The sequence below is a fragment of the Protopterus annectens genome, chromosome 10.part0, assembly GCF_019279795.1.
Source record: "Protopterus annectens isolate FY-2018-M chromosome 10.part0, PAN1.0, whole genome shotgun sequence".
Taxonomy (NCBI): domain Eukaryota; kingdom Metazoa; phylum Chordata; order Ceratodontiformes; family Protopteridae; genus Protopterus; species Protopterus annectens.
Window position 1 is genome coordinate 1,646,191,509 of NC_056744.1, and position 19,857 is coordinate 1,646,211,365.

Consider the following 19,857-nt stretch of genomic DNA (forward strand, 5'->3'; position numbering starts at 1 on the left):
CTAGTATGTTTGACAGAAATGCATCTTTGTTAACATTTGTTGCATTCTGCGGTACTGATTCATTTAGCATGTCATTGTACTTTTTTATGTGTATGTTACTGCTTGTAATAGTTCTTTTTCTTTTTTTCTAAACATTTGTCACATAGCTAATTGCTTCATTTTCTAAATGGTGTTTTAGACTGCTTGAATACTGGTAATATTATGTGCCTATCTGAAGCATTCCTGTGTGCATTTGTATTTAGAGACCCTCAGTGCTGCATTCTGCAGTCCAGCAGCAGCTGGATATTCATGCTTGTGGCTTGCCATAAGGCATTTAGTTGCAGCCAGTCCTTTCCTGGTCCCCCTTCCCTACTGTATTCTTGAATTACATTCCTGTTACAAGAGAATTTAGATTCCTCTGACTTTGACTTGCTACATATTAACATTTCTTTGTTTTTTTCTTTGTCTTCAGTCTTTTACAGTGCTGTTCACTAATAACTGCAATGCATTCACCAAGGACAGTGTATTAGCTATCATAGACTTGCACAGAAAAGCTTTCAAGTGCAAAGCAAAATAGCATGAGCAAAGCTATTTGTAGAGTGTGAAATTAAGCCGTCTTATTGCCTACAGCATTCTCAACACACCTGTCACGTGTGTGCAATTACTGGCTGTGTGGTATACAAATTCTGCCATGTACTGATGTTGACATTCATTTGGATCCGAAATCAATAGCCGCTAGTTCTAACAAACTGCCACCAGGGGGAGATTGAGTTATTAACTTTAGTGGCTCATGGCCTAAAGTGATCCCATTCGTATGCCTTGCTGTTTTTACCCAACTTGTATGAAGATTCAGCCTTCAGCACTGAAAGTAACCTGCTTTAATTTACAAGTCTGTGACTCATTAACTTTTAGCTGTTTCTGGTTTTTAGGGGCATCCTTGATTTGTTGCCTCACAATTCTTCCCTGCTTCTGCTCCTTCTGAAATGTGTTATTTTTTAGGAAACATTAGAACATAGTACTTTCAAGAAATAATAGAATTTCACAAACAGAATACTTATTGTGTTAAAATATAAGTTAATACAAGTAATATTATTTTGTTATCTCTTTTAACTGAACTGAACAAGTATTTAAAACTTTCCTATTTGTAGTCCTTTGTCCCTAATTATTTTTAGCTTTAATTGTCATTGCTGAAATAACACATTGAAAATGTATGCTCCACTGTTTTGCAGTAAGTAGTGCAGCTTCTATGTTTGCATGTAGGAAGGCCTAGTTGCGGCATTGTTGCTGCTCTAATTTCATTCCTCCCACAGTTGAGAGGCCTCATTAGCTATTTACAAGAACTGCTTTGCTTGTATACTTTTGCATTTCCATTAAATTCTGCCTAAATGAAAGATTGGACCGCTCACTCTTAAATGAAGCACCAGATTATGTGACCAAGGAAGAGGAAAGACATGGCCAAGCAAAGCCTTACTTTTCAGATATTCTATAGGAAAGGACCTTTAATGATAGTAAAAGTCTTTCGGATTTTCCCAGTTAGGGGTTGCCACAGCGGAACTCTGGTCCGCTAATGATTGGCAGTGGATTTTAAGGTGCCGAGTTGCCAGCCCGACACCCAACCTTCAAGAAAGGCACACCCATTCACGCACGCACCTACCTGCATGTCTTTAAACGTCACTCGACCACGGGGAGGACATGCACACTCCACACAGAAGGTGCTCCAGCTGAGAATCGAACGGGAGAACCTCTTGCTGTGAGGCAACAACACGGCCCCTAAAGGACCTTTAATGATAGTGATATAGGGAAAATAAACGATAGTAATATAGGGAAAATATCATTTGATGTTTTCCTTTTCAGTTTTCTTCAACATCTGGGTTACAAATCTGACGTCGGATCCATCTAAGCCTCATATCTCAGACTTATGGATCCAATGCTTGAGCTCCTCCCTCTACGCATAAAACCCAGCTAGCCTGTAGTACCTTAGATCTCATTTGCCGCCATCTCGCATGGATACAGATCCTATCTCAGAGCCTTTGGTTAAATCTTTTGAGCTTTTGTGTGCATTTTTTTTCTTAAGGATTCTTGTTAAATTAACCTCTCTACACCCTCTGTGTCTGTGTATTTAGTGTTTGGAGTTTCTACTCATCAGTAACTTCCTTTACTTCTCCCTTTTTTCTACCTTTTAGAGTAGTTTCTTGTTGCATACCATTGTTGATACCTCTTCTTCTTTATTTTACTTTTTCCTACCCTTTTTTTAGGATAACTACCTCTACCATTGTTGGTAGCTTTTCTTTGCTGTTAAAAAAAAAAACGTTTCTCTCTGTCTTTGCTTTCTTTACTTTTTTTCCAAACTATAGCTGAGAAGCCAACAGGATTTAAAAAATGCACCTCCTGTGGGCAGCAAAGCCTAAATTCTGATGCCCACAGGCAGTGCGTTTATTGTCTAGGAGCAGCCCACCTTAATACTAATTGTACAATTTATGCTGCTTTTAATTCTAGGGCTATTGCAGATGGGGGAAGAAGTTGGTCCTCAAGTGATTACTACCCCCTTCTTTTTCTTCCTTCTTCTCCTGGGCTGAAACCCGCAGCAAACATTCCAAAGCTCCATCAGTGTCCATAAATAGGCCCCCACTTAGATCTCCTAAGATACCCTCTACCTCTGCAACTTCGGAGCCTCCTCAAAAAAATTGAAGATCTTCAGTTCCTACCTGTTTCTATCCAAAAAGGAAAACTTTGGATACTAAGCCCCGGATCTGATAATTATGTCAAGGAAATCTTTGACACAACCATTGGATCCAAAACCTCAGATCCAATCTCTGGTGTTTCAAAGACTCCCAGAACTCGCTCACCCAAGTTCATGATTGATCTGGTGTCTCCGAGGCTCCCTTCCCCCCTTCTGCAAACAACCCCAAGGAAACACTAGACCACAGTTCACTACCTTGACTGTCAGGTTCTATAGAAGTCTCTCCGAGGCCAAAGTAGACAGGATGATGAGGAAGTTCTTCAGAGCTCAGATTCAGATGGAGAATATTCCGTCTCCATCTCCCATAGGCTCTGTGAGCCTCTCTTCCACTTCCCTATGGAAATATCTCCTTCTCTGATCCATCCCATGGTTTCAGAGCCCTCGGATCCAAATGTCCCAAGAGAATCCATGTCAGAGCTGAAGAGGGTTACATCTTTGACTCTGACAGTTTCCTTGACTGATTTTTGCTCCTATTCTCTCAGGTCAGGATGGGTCTTGGAACCAAAGCATTGGTGTTGGATCAGTGGGGCCGAAATCTACTCCATTGCTGTCAGAGCTGTCATTGCCCCTCAGATCCTTATAGGTTCATAGGTGTGTACTAGGCAACAGCCACAAGGGCCTTTTTAAGCCTAGCCATGCATCTCAAACCTCTAACAAGTTCTGGTACCCTTGATAAGTGTAAGCAAGGGCTTGGGAAGTGAAACATTTACAAGCAGGAGACTGGGAGATGAACCATTTACAGGCTGCCTGTGTCCATTAGAGACATACGGGCTAAACCAGAGATGAATTTCCTGATCCTCTTCCAGTTGTCCAAGTTACACTTGAATTGAGTTAGGGGGTAACTCTGCTTCACTTGGTTGAGAAGCCTGTTCCAGAGAAGGGGTAGTCTCTGGGATACATACCTGTCTCTTCAATAGATCCAATTTATATCACAGGCAAGGTTTAAATCTTTAGAACGGGTAATTCTGGTGCTGTTTGTTTTGCGGATATGCAGGAGGTCCACCAGAGTGGGGTCTGACAATGCCTTGGCACTTGATAGCTCTGGTCTGGCTCCCTCCTGAAGGCAAGGATTGGGACAGATTTGGGGCTTGCCTGTTTTGGAATTTTGTGGCTCAGAGGCGACCATCCACGGCTTCTCCTGGCCCATCTGCCTTCTAGGTGGTGGAGAGGGTTTTCTCTTGTCCAAGAGATCCAGTCTCTCACTCTTCTTTGGATCCTACATCTGTTCTCCCAGCAGGTCTGCTCTCTTATCCTATAAGACCTATTCCACAGAGCTGACCAGTACCATCTAGCATCCAGACAGTTCCCTTTGAGGAACTTCCCATATCTTTGGACACCTACCCAGACTGTCCCACTGAGGAGGTTCCCCATAAGAGAACATGTAAAAGGAGGCACATAGATTCCCCTTTGGAATCTCTCACAGAGGATACTGACTTCGATGAAGGGGAAGGGTCTCTCAGATTACCACCTGATGACGTCTCATTTAGAGACATTTTGGAGAACCTCAAGCAGAAAGATTCTTTGTCCTCAGATAATCATTTCCCGGAGGAGTCAGTATTTCTGGAAGCTTTTAGTTCTGGCCGATCTACGCTTGGGTGACTCCCCTGGCTGATGAGCTTATCAGCCTATTCTATTGCTGGGCATGGAAGGAACTGAACTCTGTTGAACGAATCCCCCATTATCCAGACAGGATTTTGACTCCACCAAAAGACAGATCCCACTGTAGCAAAGGAGTCCCTGTTGATGCTATGGCTCTGGAGGTTGCCACAAAAAAGGAGCTAGTTGAGCAGAGCTCTGCTGTCCATTACCCTAATAGAGAGTCCAGGGTGTTGGACAGATTTGGAAAGCATATATTTGCTTCAGCAACCTTTGCCTTGAGGTCCCTGAATTATTTTGTGCACTTTACAAGACTGCAGAGGGATTGAACCAAGGAGCTTTTCAAATCCCTCTTGGAGTGTTGTGTGTAAAGGACTATAAAAAATCATCATCTCAGCTGGCCATTTTATTATCCATCTCCAATGCCTCTATGCGGTTGATATCCTATGCTGTAGAGGGCACCTCTTGGGCCGCCGGTTCAGGTATGGCCATAAGGAGACATACCTGGATGCGGCTATGCGACTTTGCGGAGCCTTTCATGTCTTCCTTCATCAATGCTTCTTTTGGTGGTACATCCTTGTTTGGTCTGTCTGTTAAAGAAACACTCTCCTCCAGAGAAAAGGAAGGAAAGACCCTGTCTGCCATAGGGATTCACTTTTCTACCCATCAACAATCTTTTTCCTGGAACCAAAGAGGGAGCAAGAAACTGTGGTTCTGTAAATCTCAGGGATCTTTCCAGGAAAAATAAGGGGACAACTCCTTCAGAGGCAGAGGAGGGAGTTGAAATGGAAGATGCCATCCTCAAGGCAGAGGGGGCCCACAAAAACTAGGTTTCTGAAATTCCTTTCCAGATAGACCCTTTCAGTGCTCCTGAAAGGTTACCAGACAGCTCACCTGTCGAGGCAGTAGGGGGGGCACTTTTCCTTGCACCCAGACACCTGAGAGTTTATAACAAAAAGATTCTTGGGTGCTAAAAATAATATACAGAGGTTATTTTATACCATTTTTCCAGATTTCCACAACCAAAAGATGAAAGCTTCCTGACATTCCTTATACAGAAGATCTGATGTTATCCTTTTCATTATTCCTCATGAATGGGTTTGGTATCCAGCTCTCGGATTCAATTTAGCTGCATCTACCAGACTTGGATCCGAAACTCGAGCTTCTCCTTCTATCCATAATGCCCTATTCCATCCCCATCTCCTCAAATCTTGTTTGTCACCATCGAGATGGGATGGGTGATCCATATTCAAGCAGTAAGCTGGAATATTTTGGGTGTTAGTTAGCCTCTTCTCTTGCCTGTAGCTTTGATTTTGTTTTCTGTTAACTTCTATCTTCTTTCCTTCCACCCTCCAGTTTTTCGCTGGTGCTAGGCTTGTTTTGTTATTTTGGTTGTTCTCTTTCCCTTCTTGGTCCATTTTTGTTACTTGGGCCTGTACAGTTTCTATAGTTACTATAGTTTCATTTGATATATATGTATATGGGTCCACTTTGACCCATCAAAATTACATTTGTGCAATTTCACTTACCTGAGTCCACTTCTTCGAAACTTCATTAATCCGAAAGCTTTCTTCAATGTAGTGCAATCTCTGAGTTGATATATTTAAGTAAGGGGGGGTGGGGCAAAGCTCCCTACTTTGGTGGGTTTAGTTTGGCTTCATTTAGGTATTTCCTCATGGTGGCCAAGTGGTTCTTTTCACAGGAAAAGGATTTTGGCAGTCCATGCTTTCGGATTAATGAAGTTTCGAAGAAGTGGACTCGGGTAAGTGAAATGCACAAAATGTAATTTTGATGGGTCGTAATATATATATATATATATATATATATATATATATATATGGGTCTACTTTGCTTGGTCGAAAACACATTTGGTCGAAATTCACTTGACTAAGCACACTTGACTGAAAGCTCACTTCACTGAAAACTCATTTGGTCAAAACACATTTTGTTGAAAGTTGTATATGGCCTTTCCCCACTGTAGTGCGATCCTGGAGTTAGAATATAAAGTAAGGGAGGGGGCACAGCCCCCCACATTGGGGGGAGTGATGGGTGCAGCCCCCCACCTATTTTAAATGTTTTAAAACATAGACATGCATATTGACAAGTGCAATGAACAACTCTTTCCACAAGACAATATCAACTCAAACTATGGGGGGGGGGGGCTATGCCCCTTACTTTATATTCTAACTCCAGGATCACACTACAGTGGTGTAAAAGCCAAATATTAATTTCAACGAAATGAGTTTCGACCAAATGAGTTTTCAGTGAAGTGAGCTTTCAGTCGTGTGTGCTTAGTGGTCAGTTTCAACCAAATGTGTTTTTGACCAAACAAAGACCCATATATATATATATATATATATATATATATATATATATATATATATATATATATATATATATTGCCTTTTTCTTGTTAAACAAAAAAGAAAAAGAAAAAAGTAGCAGTAGTAGTATTTGGTTTAGTGGAACTTCCAGTTTTGCCTGTTGATGATTGTTTATCCCCACTTTTTTCAGGGTGTTGTTATTTGTTGGATGGGTCAGAGAAATCTGATAACCAACTGGTTTCAAAAAGTGCTCTTCTTTGGGCATAAGATTCCGAATTCTGATTCCCATAAGAAGTGCATATATTGTCTTGGAGCAGCCCACCTTGGTTTACCTTGCTCTGTTTATGCAACACTTAATCCCAGGGCACTTTCAGACAGGAATTGATTCTGAGAGGACTTCTACTACTTGATTCTGGGGCTCAAACCCCCTCTAAAGTTTTGCAGTCAATCTCGTGGTCTAGAAAAAGGTCCATTCTTAGATCTCAGAGGGCTTCTTCGGAACCCACTGAGAAACTGAAAAAACTCTCGAATCCGACTCCATCCAATCAGAAGATGTTTGGCCAGCCCTCGGATCCACAGCATTCTCCAGATCCGACTGGTCCAGCCTATGCTGTTAGCTCTCCTCCTCCATTCACCTCCTCAGATCCTAAGACCATGGATCTGACTAGCACAAGTCACTGTCCTGAATTTGGCTGAAGCCAGTCTCTCCAGTCCTGCCATTGCAGTTATTTGAGACTCTGAAGAAGCCATCTCGGTCCCCGTCCATTTCTTCATCCATATCTTCTAGGAGTTTACCAGAGGCAGATATGGACAGGATGATGTGGAGATTCCTTAGGGCTCAGATCCAGATAGGGGTCCTGCAAGCCACATCCCCTCTTGGATCCGTGATCATGCCTGCCCAACCGGTACTATCTCCTTCTCCAGTCTGACCTGTGGTTTTGGAGTATCAGGATCCAAGATCCCCGAGAGGTTCGGCATCGGATCTGAGGAAGTGCCCTTCCTCATTCCAATGGTATCTTTGACCAGTTCTGCTCTGATACCTTCAGACCGGAGTGGGTCTTGAATCTAAGAGGTCGGTCCTGGGTCTGAGGGGTTTGGTTTGGCTCCTACCTTGATGGATCCTTCCCTTTCTCTCAGTGCCTCAACCTTGGACAGTTTGGGTCCAATTCTCTCTGGAGGGTTCAGATCCGAGGTTGGCCCTGGCCTTCCTTCTTTTGCTGCTTTGGCTGTGAGGAAGGAGGAGAGGTTTCTCCAGGTACATCAGCCTTCCAGGTAGTAGAAAGGGCTTTCTCTTTGCAAAGAGAGCCATCCTCTCTACCCTCAGATCCTATGCCCCACTCCTTATCGGGTCCAAGCTCTGAGCTCATCATCTCTGCTCCTCAGGATCAACAAGCTGAGAGAAACCTCCACACAGGTTCCCCAGAGGGATTCCCCCTTTCTTCTGACACCTCTCCTGAACACCCCATGGAAGAGTTTTCCCGGAAGAGGATGTGTAAGAGGAGACACATAGACTCCCTTATGGAGTCTCTCACAGAAGACACTGATTTTGATGAGGGAGAAGGATCCCCCTGATCGCCACCTGATGATGTCTTCTTTGGAGACCTCTTGGAAATCTTCAAACAGAAGGGCAGCTGGTCTTCTCAAGCTTCTTCTTCTTCTGAATAATCAGTGTTCCTGGAGACTTTCAGACTGGCCCATCTATGTCTTGGGTGACCCCCAGAAGATGAACTTATTGATCTAGTTTCCCTCTGGGCTTTGGTGTGACCCCCCCCCCCCGGCAGATGGACTTTTTGATCTAGTTTCCTGCCAGACTTGGAAGGAACTGGATACCACTGAGCCTATTCCCAAGCACCCGGAAAAATCCTTAGTTCCCCCTTCAGACAAACCCCACTGGAGAAAGGGAGTCCCTGTTGATGCCATAGTTGTGGTGGCAGCCACTAAGAAGGAGCTAGCCAAGCAAAGCTCCTCTGTCCAGCCACTGAACAAGGAGTCCAAAGTAATGAACAGATTCAGAAAGGGCATTTATGCCTCAGCCACATTTGCACTGTGGTCGTCAAATTACCTGGCACATTTTACTTCCTTGCAGAGAATTTGATTAAGGAGCTTTCAAATTCTCTCACTGAGACCATGTCGGTGAAGACCTTAAGAAGGTTTCTCCTTAACTGGCTACTCTTTCGTCTGTTGCCAATTCATCAATGAGGCTGATCTCCCATACAGTGGAGGTACCTCACAAGCAGGTTCAGACATAGCCATTAGGAGGCATACCTGGATGGGGCTATGTGACTTTGTAGAACCCTTCAAGATATCTTTTGTTAATGCTCCTCTGACAATAGGAGGTACTGCCAGACATGTCAGGAAATGTAGGACAGTGGCTGCATGACTTGTGCCAGCACAACTAGCTAGAATTTTGTAATTATATGCCATTTGTATATCAAACTGATTTGTACAGATACTTGTGCTGAAAATGCATTTGTGAGGTTTGCTTGTGTTAAAATGTATCAACAGTGCACCCTGCTGGAATGAAAAGAAATGTACATGTATTATTGTAACTGAATTAAATGTTTATGTTTTAACAGAGGATGTCCTTCTATTCCTATGTTGCAGTATTCTTGTTGTGGGATTTCCGGCCTTCAGGCGACTCATATGTCAGCTTCTATACAAAGACAGTAGAGGTTAACCAGCTAGCTTACTTTAACAAAAATACAGGAAATGTAAATGAGCTGTTGAACCATTAAAACAGTACTCCACAGTGCTGAATAGGACCGGAGATGGTGGGTCTGGAAGAAGCCTTTGTCCATTAGCTCAGTAAAAAGAGGGGAAGCCCCAGGCACTGGCATAAACATTTAGATGTGTATTGTAGCCATCTATGCTAAATTCCTGTCTCAGCTTCAAATGGGGAATGCTGTGAGAACCTAGAGTCAGGTGACCACATGAGGTCATTCTGTAAGCCATCTTGAATATTATATTTTACAGAGAGTAATCTCTGAGTATTGAGTATTCTGTTTTGGGAAACCTGACTAGAAAGACTGCTCATGTGTTTCACTGTGCCTTGCTCTATCAAGTAAGTTATTAGGGAATAGTAATTCTCCTAGATTCAGTCAGGAATGTAGTGAAACTTAGTTTAGAGATCATTTTTCTTTATTTGTATGAGTCTGTTTGTTAAGTCGCGGTGGTACAGCGGTAGCATTGTTGCCTCAGAGCAGGAGGTTCTCCTGTTCGATTCTCGGCTGGAGTGCCATCTGTGTGGAATCTGCATGTCCTCCCTGCGGTCGAGTGGCCTCTGAAAGACATGCGTGAATGAACGTGCCTTCTCTGAATGTTGGGTGTCGGGCTGGCAACTCGGCACCATAAAAAAAATCTGCTGCCGATCATTAGTGGACCAGAGTTCCGCTGTGGCGACCCCTAACCAGGAAAAGACGAAAAGACGAAGAAGAAGGAGTATGAGTCTGTTTGTCAATGTTATTTTCAATATTTCTTGTGACTTGAACTATGTGGTTTACTGTAAATATATATTTAGTATTTTCTTGTTCTTTTATTATTTATTATTAAATATATTTAAGCTTTTCATTGTGGCTGGTCCTTTTTAGAAAATATTTAAGCTTTGAGAGTATTTGCACATATTTTTTGATGATATTTGTGGCTACTCCAGAAGGCCTAGCTGTCTTGGTCAGCTACTATCATTTGTGATAGTATTAACATTACATGGTATAATTGGACACCCTTTGTTAAGGGCTTTAGGGTAGCTGATTGTGAAGTGTCTGGTGGTGGTAACTACCTTCTACTTTGGACAGAAGGGGACACAGCAGGTAAATCTGTGCCAGCCTTTCCCAGGGGTGTGTGTGTGTGTGTGTGTGTGTGTGTGTGTGTGTGTGTGTGTGTGTGTGTGTGTGTGTGTGTGTGTGTGTGTGTGTGTGTAAAATCAAATCTCACTGTGTGTGTGTGTCAGCTACTTGGAGCAGGGACACCAAGCACTGAGCTTATAAAGAGGGTGCTGGATGTTTTGACTTGGACACTTGGCTGAGGACCTACCCTACAGCTGTACTAGTGGAGAGTATTATTGGGGACCTGGAGGGAGACAGATAGATCCATACCCCGGGCTGAGTGTGTTCCATGTGCGCTTATATTGTGCTTGATGCAGATAGGTCTGCATCTGGAAATACTGAGTGTATCCATTTGTATTTCAAGTGCACATCCCTCTCCAGTGTCAGTGGTGAGGATTCAGGTTCATTGATTACTGGCCCAGCGAGGGGTCATTACAGCCCCTTTTGATGGCTCCTCCTTGTTTGGGTCATTTGTGAAAGACATGCTCATCCGAAGCGAGCAGGAGGGAAAGACCCTGTCTGCCACTGGAATCAAGTTTTCTACCCCTCAACATTCATTGTCTAGGAACCAGCAAGGTGGTATGAAAATGTGGTTCTGGACGTCTCAGAGATGTTTCCAGGATTCACATGGAGATACTTTCTCCAGAAACAGACGAGGAGGTATGAATGGCAGACATTGCCCAAGAGGCAGAAGGAGTCCGCAAAACCAGGGCTTCCAAGATTCTTTCTCTGATAGGCCCTACTAGCACTCCTAAAACGTTGCCTGACTGTCCATCTCTGGAGGCAGTCGGGGGTCGATTCTCCTTGCACCTGCTCTCCTGGGCAGTTATTACAAGAAATGAGTGGGTGCTAAGAATCATATCCAGAGGCTAGTACATACCCTTTTCCCTTCCTCCTTCTGTCCAAAGGAAGAAGCTGCACCCATTCAGAGGGAATTCATAGCTCAAGAAATTCAAAAATTCAAAAGCTGCTACAAAAAAGAGTCATCCAGGAGGTCCCACCTGAACAGATAGGATACTTACTCCATCTTCATTTTAGTGCCAAAGAAAACAGGGGACCCGAGACCAATTCTGGATCTAAGCAATTTGAATCTGTTTGTAAAGAAGACAAAGTTCTGAATGGTTATGGTTCAGTCCATCCTACCTCTTCTGCACAAGGACAATTGGATTTGCTCTATACATCTCCAGGATATGTACTATCACATCAAAATAGACAGGCAGTCCCAGAGACACCTGCAGTTTCAACTGGGAGCCAATCCCTACCAATTCAGAGTACTGACCTTTGGACTCACCACAGCCCTCAGGGTGTTCACCAAATGCATGGCAGTTGTGGCAGCTCACTTGAGACTCAAAGAATTCCAAGTGTTTCCCTATCTAGATGATTGTCTCCTCACAGCCCCAACCAGGCATCAACTTATACAAGCCAGGGATTACTTGCTTCAGATCTCCAATTCCCTAGGCATTACAATAAACCTTGCCAAATCGAAGCAGACTCCTGTAAAGACTCTGGAATTTATAGGAACTCATTTGGATAGTACAACTCAAGTGGCATCATTACCTCTTCATTGCATCATATCATTGAGAAATCAGGTGTGGGACGCACTGTCTCTTCCGTCCTCTCCAACAAAACTAGTGTTACAAGCTATTAGGTCAATGTCAGTTGCTGTTCTTCTAGTCCCTCTAGTAAAGTTCTTTATGCGAATCCTTCAATGGACGCTGGCGATTCAGTGGTCTGTTCTGTACCAGCTTCTATCATGTCACATAAAACTCTCTCCAGTTTGCAAACGTCATGTTTGCTGGTGGATCCAATCAGATGACCTCTTTCTAGGCAGACCTTTCTTCCTCCCCCAATGGCCACCATAACCATGGATGCTTCCCAACTGGGATGGGGGGACATTTAATGGGAAAGATGGTCTAAGGCACGTGGTCCCCTTCTGAAACCAAGTTGCATGTCAGTGTCTTACAGATGAGAGAAGTCCTTCTAACATTGAAAGTCTTTTAGGACATTCTGCTCCAGTGGTGGTTTTCTTCATTTGGATTATATTTTTGTGTTTCTCTTACCATACTGATTCCTCCCAAGTGGTCCATCAATCAAACAATTGCAAATATGATCTTCAGCCACTGGGCCCAGCCTTGCTGTGACCTGTTTGCTTCTCCCCTCAACAACAAGGGCAGCAAGTTCTTCATGCTGATCCCCCCATCTGGGGAAGTCACCGAGGGATGCTCTGAGTCACGACTGGCTACTCGGTCTCTTTGCTTATCCCCCTCTTCCACCGATCCCGAAGTTTTTACAGAAAGCAAGCAGGCTGAAGAGCTCAGTCATCCTCACTGCCTCCTTCTGGCCTCAACAGATATGGTTCCCCTTCCTCTGGTCTCACTTGAAATATCCTCCATGGATACTGGTGCCTACTCAAGATCTCTTATCTCATCCATCAGAAAGTCAGCATCCCAGTCTCCACACCCTCAAAATGACCGCATGGTTTCTCCACTTCCAGTGATAGTAAGACAGTCCAGGCTTGCTTCCCTAGTTTGTGACATTATCTTGGCCTCTCAGAAGGCCTCCACAAAGAAAGTCTGTAGAAGCAAATGGAAAAGATTTTCTATTTGGGCATCAAATCAGGATTTGACCCTTTTTCAGCACTTACTTCAGCTGTTCTTTTTTTCTCTAGTTTATTTAAGAAAGGGGATAGTTTTTCTACCATTAAACTTCAGTTGGCAGCCATATCCAACTTTCACGCTGGACGTTAATCATTATCCCTGATAATTTTTAGATTATGCAAGGCTTTCATAAAGCAATCTTCCACCTTAGACCTCCATTAAAGGATTCTTTCCCTCCTTGGGATTTGACAGTGGTCCTTCAAGGTTTAACTCAGAAACCATTTGAACCAGTGGACAAATGCAATATGAAATTTCTTTCTTGGAAAACAATATTTTTGGTAGCTATCACTTTAGCAAAAGGAATTTCTGAGCTCCAGGCCTCCTTACATTATTTTCCATAATGATAGGGTAGCGCTTCAAACCAACCCTGCCTTTCTACCTAAAGTGGCTACAGAGAGTAACATTAACCAGTCCATTCAGTTACCAGTTTTCTTCCCCAACTTTACTAACAAAGACGAACATATGCTGCACTTGCTCGATGTTTACAGACAATTACAATGTTCTTTGTGTTTCACTGTTGCAGTCCTGGCTTGTGGGATTTCCTGCTGTGAAGCCCTTGGCCGGCCCGACTACCAGTGTAAAAATCTCCCTCCTCCTAAGGCTGGGAGGTACCCAACCCTGACACCAGGATGCTTGGGTATAAAGGGAGCCAGCCGACGCCATGACATCAGTCTTTTATTGTCATCGCAGCACAAAGCAGTGCTTCAGTGCATTGGTCAGTCCACACCAGAGACAAGATTTCTAAAGCTAAGTACCCATTGGGGAACTCTTTCTTGCTTTAACTCATGCCAGATAAGGTTAACAATTGTGTCCGCTGTGGTAAGCAAATCCCACACTGAGATTTTCACTGTTCATTTGTCACCTGTCTAGGCCCAGATCACAATGTCCCTAGTTGCCATTTTTGCTCCTGTTTCAAGTCTAGGGCTGACAGGTGTAGGGCCAAAATCTTAGCTAGGCATCTTAGTCTGAAATCTTCTTTGCATCGTTCGATGGGGTCTGCTGGTTGTCCCGAGGTTGAGCTCCCCAAGCGTAAGAAGGACAAGGAAAAAAAGACCCAAGCTTAGGGCCTCAGACGACAACCATTCATCGTCTGCCAATCCCCCAAGGGTTATCTCTGAGGAAGGCAAGGCACTTTCGTAGCCCCGTTCTGTGACTGAGGTGGTGGCACAGGCCTTTGTCGAGACCCTTACAGAGTCCAACATGCTGTCTGGTCCCTCTGTTTCTGCACAGACCTTGGCTTTCAGTTCGTTGGTTAAGTCCAGAGTCACTCAGCAGACCTTGACTTCCAATGAGCGGTCTTGTACTGGCAACGTTCCTTCGAGGCATCAGCCTGCATCTGTTGTGTCTTACAGAGAGACAGGGAGCAGGACTGTGGACGTACCTAGGCTCAAGGCCAAAGCTACTTCTAAGAAGGGCTCTCCCACTCAGACAGTTATCAGCAGGACCTTGTCAGGTTAGCTGAGGACCTTATTGCCTTAGTTAGAGCTAGGCAACCTGCCCCCCCTTGGAGTCTTCCCAGGGAAAAAGAAGAGGGCTCCTACCCATAATGTTTTTTCTGAACCTCCTGATTCAGATGAAGATTCTGATCAGGAGGACTCTATCTTTGAGGAGGGACCCTTCCTCGCTTCTTTTCAAGATTCAGATTCTTAGGAGAATCTACCATCAGCTTCACCTCCTGAATATATCACTTTTGGGGAAACAGTCCATGCCATGAGGGAACATTTCCAGTGGGAGGTACAGGAATATCCACAGTCTAAAAAAAGGGTTAGGGAGTTCCTTGACCTTCCGGAACACAAACCTGTGGCTATTCCTCCTGTATTGGAGGTGGTAGAGGATGTTTTTATGATCTCTTCCCTGAACCCAGATTCTCTACCTCCAGCCCGTTAAAAAACAGACAGGTTTTACAGGGTGCTGGGCACACATAAATACCTCTGTGAAAACCCCTCTACTGACCCAGAGGTTGTCACTCCAGGTCCTAAGGGAGCAAGAGGCAGCTCTTCAAAGAACCCTTTACCTACTGACAAAGAAAGCAGGACCCTTGATAGGTTTTGTAAAAAAATGTCTATACTTCTGCTACCCTAGCCATGAGAGCCCTTAACTGCCAGTTCCTTATGATAAAATACCAACAAAGTATTTTAGATAAAATGAGGCAAAAGATATCCTCCCTGGAGGACAAAAACATTGGTAAGGAATTGTTGGAACCTTGCCATTCCAGCTCCCATGTGGCTAGCATTCATTGCATTGCGGCTGTGATGCTATGGAGACCTGTAGCTGAGTTGCTGTATCTGGCTCTGTCATTAGAAGGCATGCTTGGCATAGGGAACAGACCTTAGCAGGTCATGTCAAATCCAAACTTCTAGATGTGCCCCTGGATAAGGACTTCCTTTTTGGGCAAAAGGCTGAGCCTGTGCTAAAAAGATGGAAGATAAAGCAAAATCTATGCAAACTGTCAAGGACTTTCTCTATGTTCAGTCTCCTAGATTTAGTAGGAATTTTCCCACTAATCACTGGTCTTTTCCCTCTCGATCAAAAATTGGCCAGAGGAAGCCTCGGAGGGATAGGCCTCAAAGTTAGCAGCATTCACAAAGGCACAAGCAGTGGTACTCAGGAACCCCTAGGCAGAGGAGTTCCAGGCCACAGGGACCTGGCAGAGAACAACAAAGACTCTTCCTTTCCCCTATCGGCCTCCCCTGAAAAGATAGGAGGAAGACTAGGAGCCAAACTGGTCCCTGGTTACTTCAGACAAGTGGGTTCTGAAAGTTATCTCAGATGGTTACAAGCTCACTTTCAAAGAGCCATTAAGATACTCAGGTTACCCGGATATTCCACAAAGTCAAAGAGCAGATGCCCTTTCTCAGATTCACAACCTCTACTCACAGGGCTCAGTGGAACCAGTATCAGATCATCAAATAAGAAAAGTGTTCTACTCCACACTGTTCCTGGTTTGCAGAAAGGAGGGCTCTTGGCACTCTATTCTAGACCTGGTATCAAAATTTAAAATGTTGACTCGTCAAAAACTTCTTCCCATGATAGCCCCTCAGGCTTTAATGGTCACCTTAGACCTAAAAGATGCTTACTTGAACATCCCTATAGAGGAATCTTGCAGACGTTTTCTTCATTTCAGAGCAGGTACCAGTCACTTTCAATTCTCTGCACTGCCCTTTGGCTTGTCTACTGCTCCCAGGGTCTCCACAAATGTTTAGTTCCAGTGTTCATCTTCTGTAGAACAAGAGGAATCCAGATTTACCCCTCTTTAGATAACTGCCTCATTCAAGCCACAAGTCGGTCAAAGTTTCTCAAGGATCTGGCCTTCACTGAGACCCTCCTCACCTCCTTTAGGTTCATCATAAATCTTTGCAAATCCAACACAGACCCATCCACCAGGATAGTTTTCCTGGGGCTTTTTCTGGATTCCTCCCTTTAAAAGGCCTTCCTCCCTCCAGAAAAGGTCTACTTCTTGACTCAATATGTCTAAAACATTGTGAAGAGAGTGCCTCTCAGCCAGAGAATTCCTCAGAGCTTTAGGTTCCATGGCATCTTATATCCTCATGATCCCCCTGGCCAGGCTTCACATGAGGAAGCTCCAGTGGTACCTCAAACATCTGTGGTGCCAGCACTCACAGTCCTTGGAGACAGAAATTTAGCTGATCCCTTGCCTCAAGGAGGAATTTGCATGGTGGACACAGGCAGATCACCTCAGCAGGAACTTCATGGATCCCCACAAGTGGCATCTGCATCGGGAAAAATTTCTCAGCATATTCCAGAATGGGGATCCCAACAGATAGACCTCTTTGCTACAAAAGAAAATGCTCAACTGAAAAGATTCTGTTCCAGGATCAAATTACCCACAGCCTGGAGGACAGATGCTTTCTCCTTCCTTTGGAGCCACCTGTTCCTTTATGCGTTCCCTCTCCGCCTCTTCTTCCAACGACCCTCCTAAAAATCAAGGAAGAGAAGGCCCAAGGGTCATCCTGATACTAGGAGCACTGGTAACCTCTGCTATTAAGTCTAACCGTAGAAAATCTGTGGCAGTTATCTCATTGAGTGGACCTTCTGACTCAGGACAAAGGAAGGTTTGTGTATCCCAACCTACAGACTCTCAAAACTCTCAGCCTGGATAATTCCCCAAAATACTACTCTGAGCACACACTAAGCAGATAAGTTCAAAGCATTCTCAAAGAGGCTAGAAGGCCTAGTACTAAGAAATCATACTCAGCCAAGTGGAAAACATTCTCCATTTGGTGTCAGCAGCAAGGCCTTAATCCTAACTCAGCCAGTATCTCTACTATTTTAGATTGCTTGGCTACCCTGGTGGACAGAGGCTTATCCTTTTCTTCCATTAAAATTCATGTCTCTGCCATTTCAGCCTACATCCCTACTCTTCTTCCTATCTTTTCCCACCCCTGATGAAGCAATTCCTTAGAGGAGTGGTTCATATCAGGACTCCCAGGAGACAACCCATACCTCACTGGGACCTCAGTTTTGTTCTACAGAAACTGATGCTACTCCCTTTGAATCTGCAGCTTCTTAACCTCGAAGACTGCCCTTTTACTGGCTATTACCTCAGCTAGGAGGGTCTTTGAGCTGCAAACTCTCATGGCAGTGAAACCATTTCTCATATTCCACCCAGACAAAGTATCATGCAGGACTAATCCATCCTTTATGCCCAAGGTGGTAATGGACACATCCTTGAATCAAGCCATACACTTGTCCACCTTCTTCCCCAAGCCTCAGAACTAGGGGTAGAGAATCCTTCACTCCTTGGATGTGCACAGACAACTTCACTACTATCTTGACAGAACTAAATCTTTCAGAAAATCAGGACCAACTCTTTGTGTCCTTTCCATTGGCTCTGAAGGGAAAACAGACTCCAAACAGACTATCTCCATGTGGATCTCCCACTGTATTTCCTTTTGTTACAGCCATCAAGGAAAAAATATCCTGAAACTGTAAGGACTCCCTCTACTATGGCCACTTCTACCTCTGCTGCCTTCCTGAAAGGAGTACCTACCAAAGACATTTTGGAAGTTGCTACCTGGTCATCTGTGTATACCTTTACCAATCACTACCACTTATCAGCCTTCTTCAAGTCTAGAGCAGGATTTGCCCTTGCTATCTTACAGGGCATCCTGTCTTCTCAATAATCTACTTCCGTCCTTCATCTCAGCTTTGGAAATCATCCCACAAGTCTGGACTGCAATAGTGAAACACAAAGAACATAGTACAGTTGTGCATGCTTACAATAAATGTAGATGTAAAAGTGTATTCACTGTTTCAGTCTTCTTCCCTGCCCCCCCTTTTGCCTACAGTAGTAGTCCGCTTTTATTCTCTTTGCTAACCACAGGACCCCCTGGGTGTTTACCCTGCAGGCCCCTTTTTTTACCTTTCTCCCTCGCTTGTGGTTCATCCTGGGGGCTCCTATCTTCTAAGGGGCAAGAAAAAACTGATGTCATGGCGTCGGCTGGATCCCTGCAACAATGAATACACTTGAACATCTACATTTATGTAAAGCGTACATAATTGTACTGTTTTACCTTCACAGAACAAGAGAGTACAAGAAGTCTGATCTGCTTTTTTGTGTCTTTTCCCCTAATCCCTTGGGTCAAGCAGTTTCCAAAATTACTCTAGCCAAATGAATCATCAATTGTATTTCACTGACTTATTCTCAAAATGTCTGGGGTTGCCTCATCCTCCTAGAGCTCACTCCACTAGATCTATGGCTACTTTATCTGTTTTTTTCCTCAAGAATGCTCATTGATGATGTTTGTGCTGGAGCCACTTGGTCAAAGACTCATGCCTTTGTTACACATTACAGATTAGATCCTGTGGTTCAGCAGTGCTCCCCCGTGTCCTTCCTTAAAGGCCTCCCAAGAGTTATGTAGCTGGGGACTCTGACCCATTCATGAGGAAGAAGGAAAAGGACAACATCAGATTTAGAAGTTATGTACTTACCATAACTTGGCATCTGTGTTGTCCATTTTCATTCTTCCTCACCTTCCCTCCCAGCCGTCCACCGGCCCTGTCTGTCCATGGATGATATAGGAACCTTCATGTTCCTAGTTTAAGCCTCCATCTTTCTTTGTGTTTGTTCTGTCTCTATAACGCTGTAGCATTAGGGCAGCAAACTTGATCTGAGAAATTGGGGATGGAATAAGACATTATGGGCAGAGGGAGAAGCTTGAGTTTCAGATCTAAAGTCTGGTAGATGTGGCTAAGTCAGATCCGAGAGTCGGATCCTTGACTCATTCATAAGGAAGAATGTTTTTTAAGCATGTTTCTTCTTTTTCAATATATATGTTCCATTTATCCCCTCAGGTTTCAGCATGTTAAGAGTTGCCACTCATTCATATCCAAAGTCTGGTAGATGCGGCTGAGTCAGATCCGGGAGTTGGATCCTTGACTCATTCATAAGGAAGAATGTTTTTTAAGCATGTTTCTTCTTTTTCAATATATATGTTCCATTTATCACCTCAGGTTTCAGCATTTTAAGAGTTGACACAGATTTCCTCCCTTTCTGTCCATCACTGTGGCTTTATTACCCTTTGTATTGCTGTCACTGCCAGGAAAACAGGCTAGTATCCTAAGCTTGTCATACTGAAGGTTCTCCACATCTTCCACATCTCACTTTCCCATTTCAGTTGACCCCTTTTGATGTCATTCTTCTCAGCCTATATCTTCTGACCTTGTCCTTCTAAGCCTTTTAGACATGCTCCTTCTGAGTCTGCCCTTTTACAGCTTGC

General features: G+C 44.0%; 1 protein-coding gene across 1 annotated transcript in view; it reads left to right on the forward strand.

Annotated features, from left to right (window-relative positions):
- The window catches only part of LOC122813841 (E3 ubiquitin-protein ligase TRIM39-like), a 212,015-nt gene that overhangs the window by 176,538 nt on the left and 15,620 nt on the right, over nt 1-19,857 (forward strand). The gene's annotated exons all lie outside the window — the stretch shown is intronic.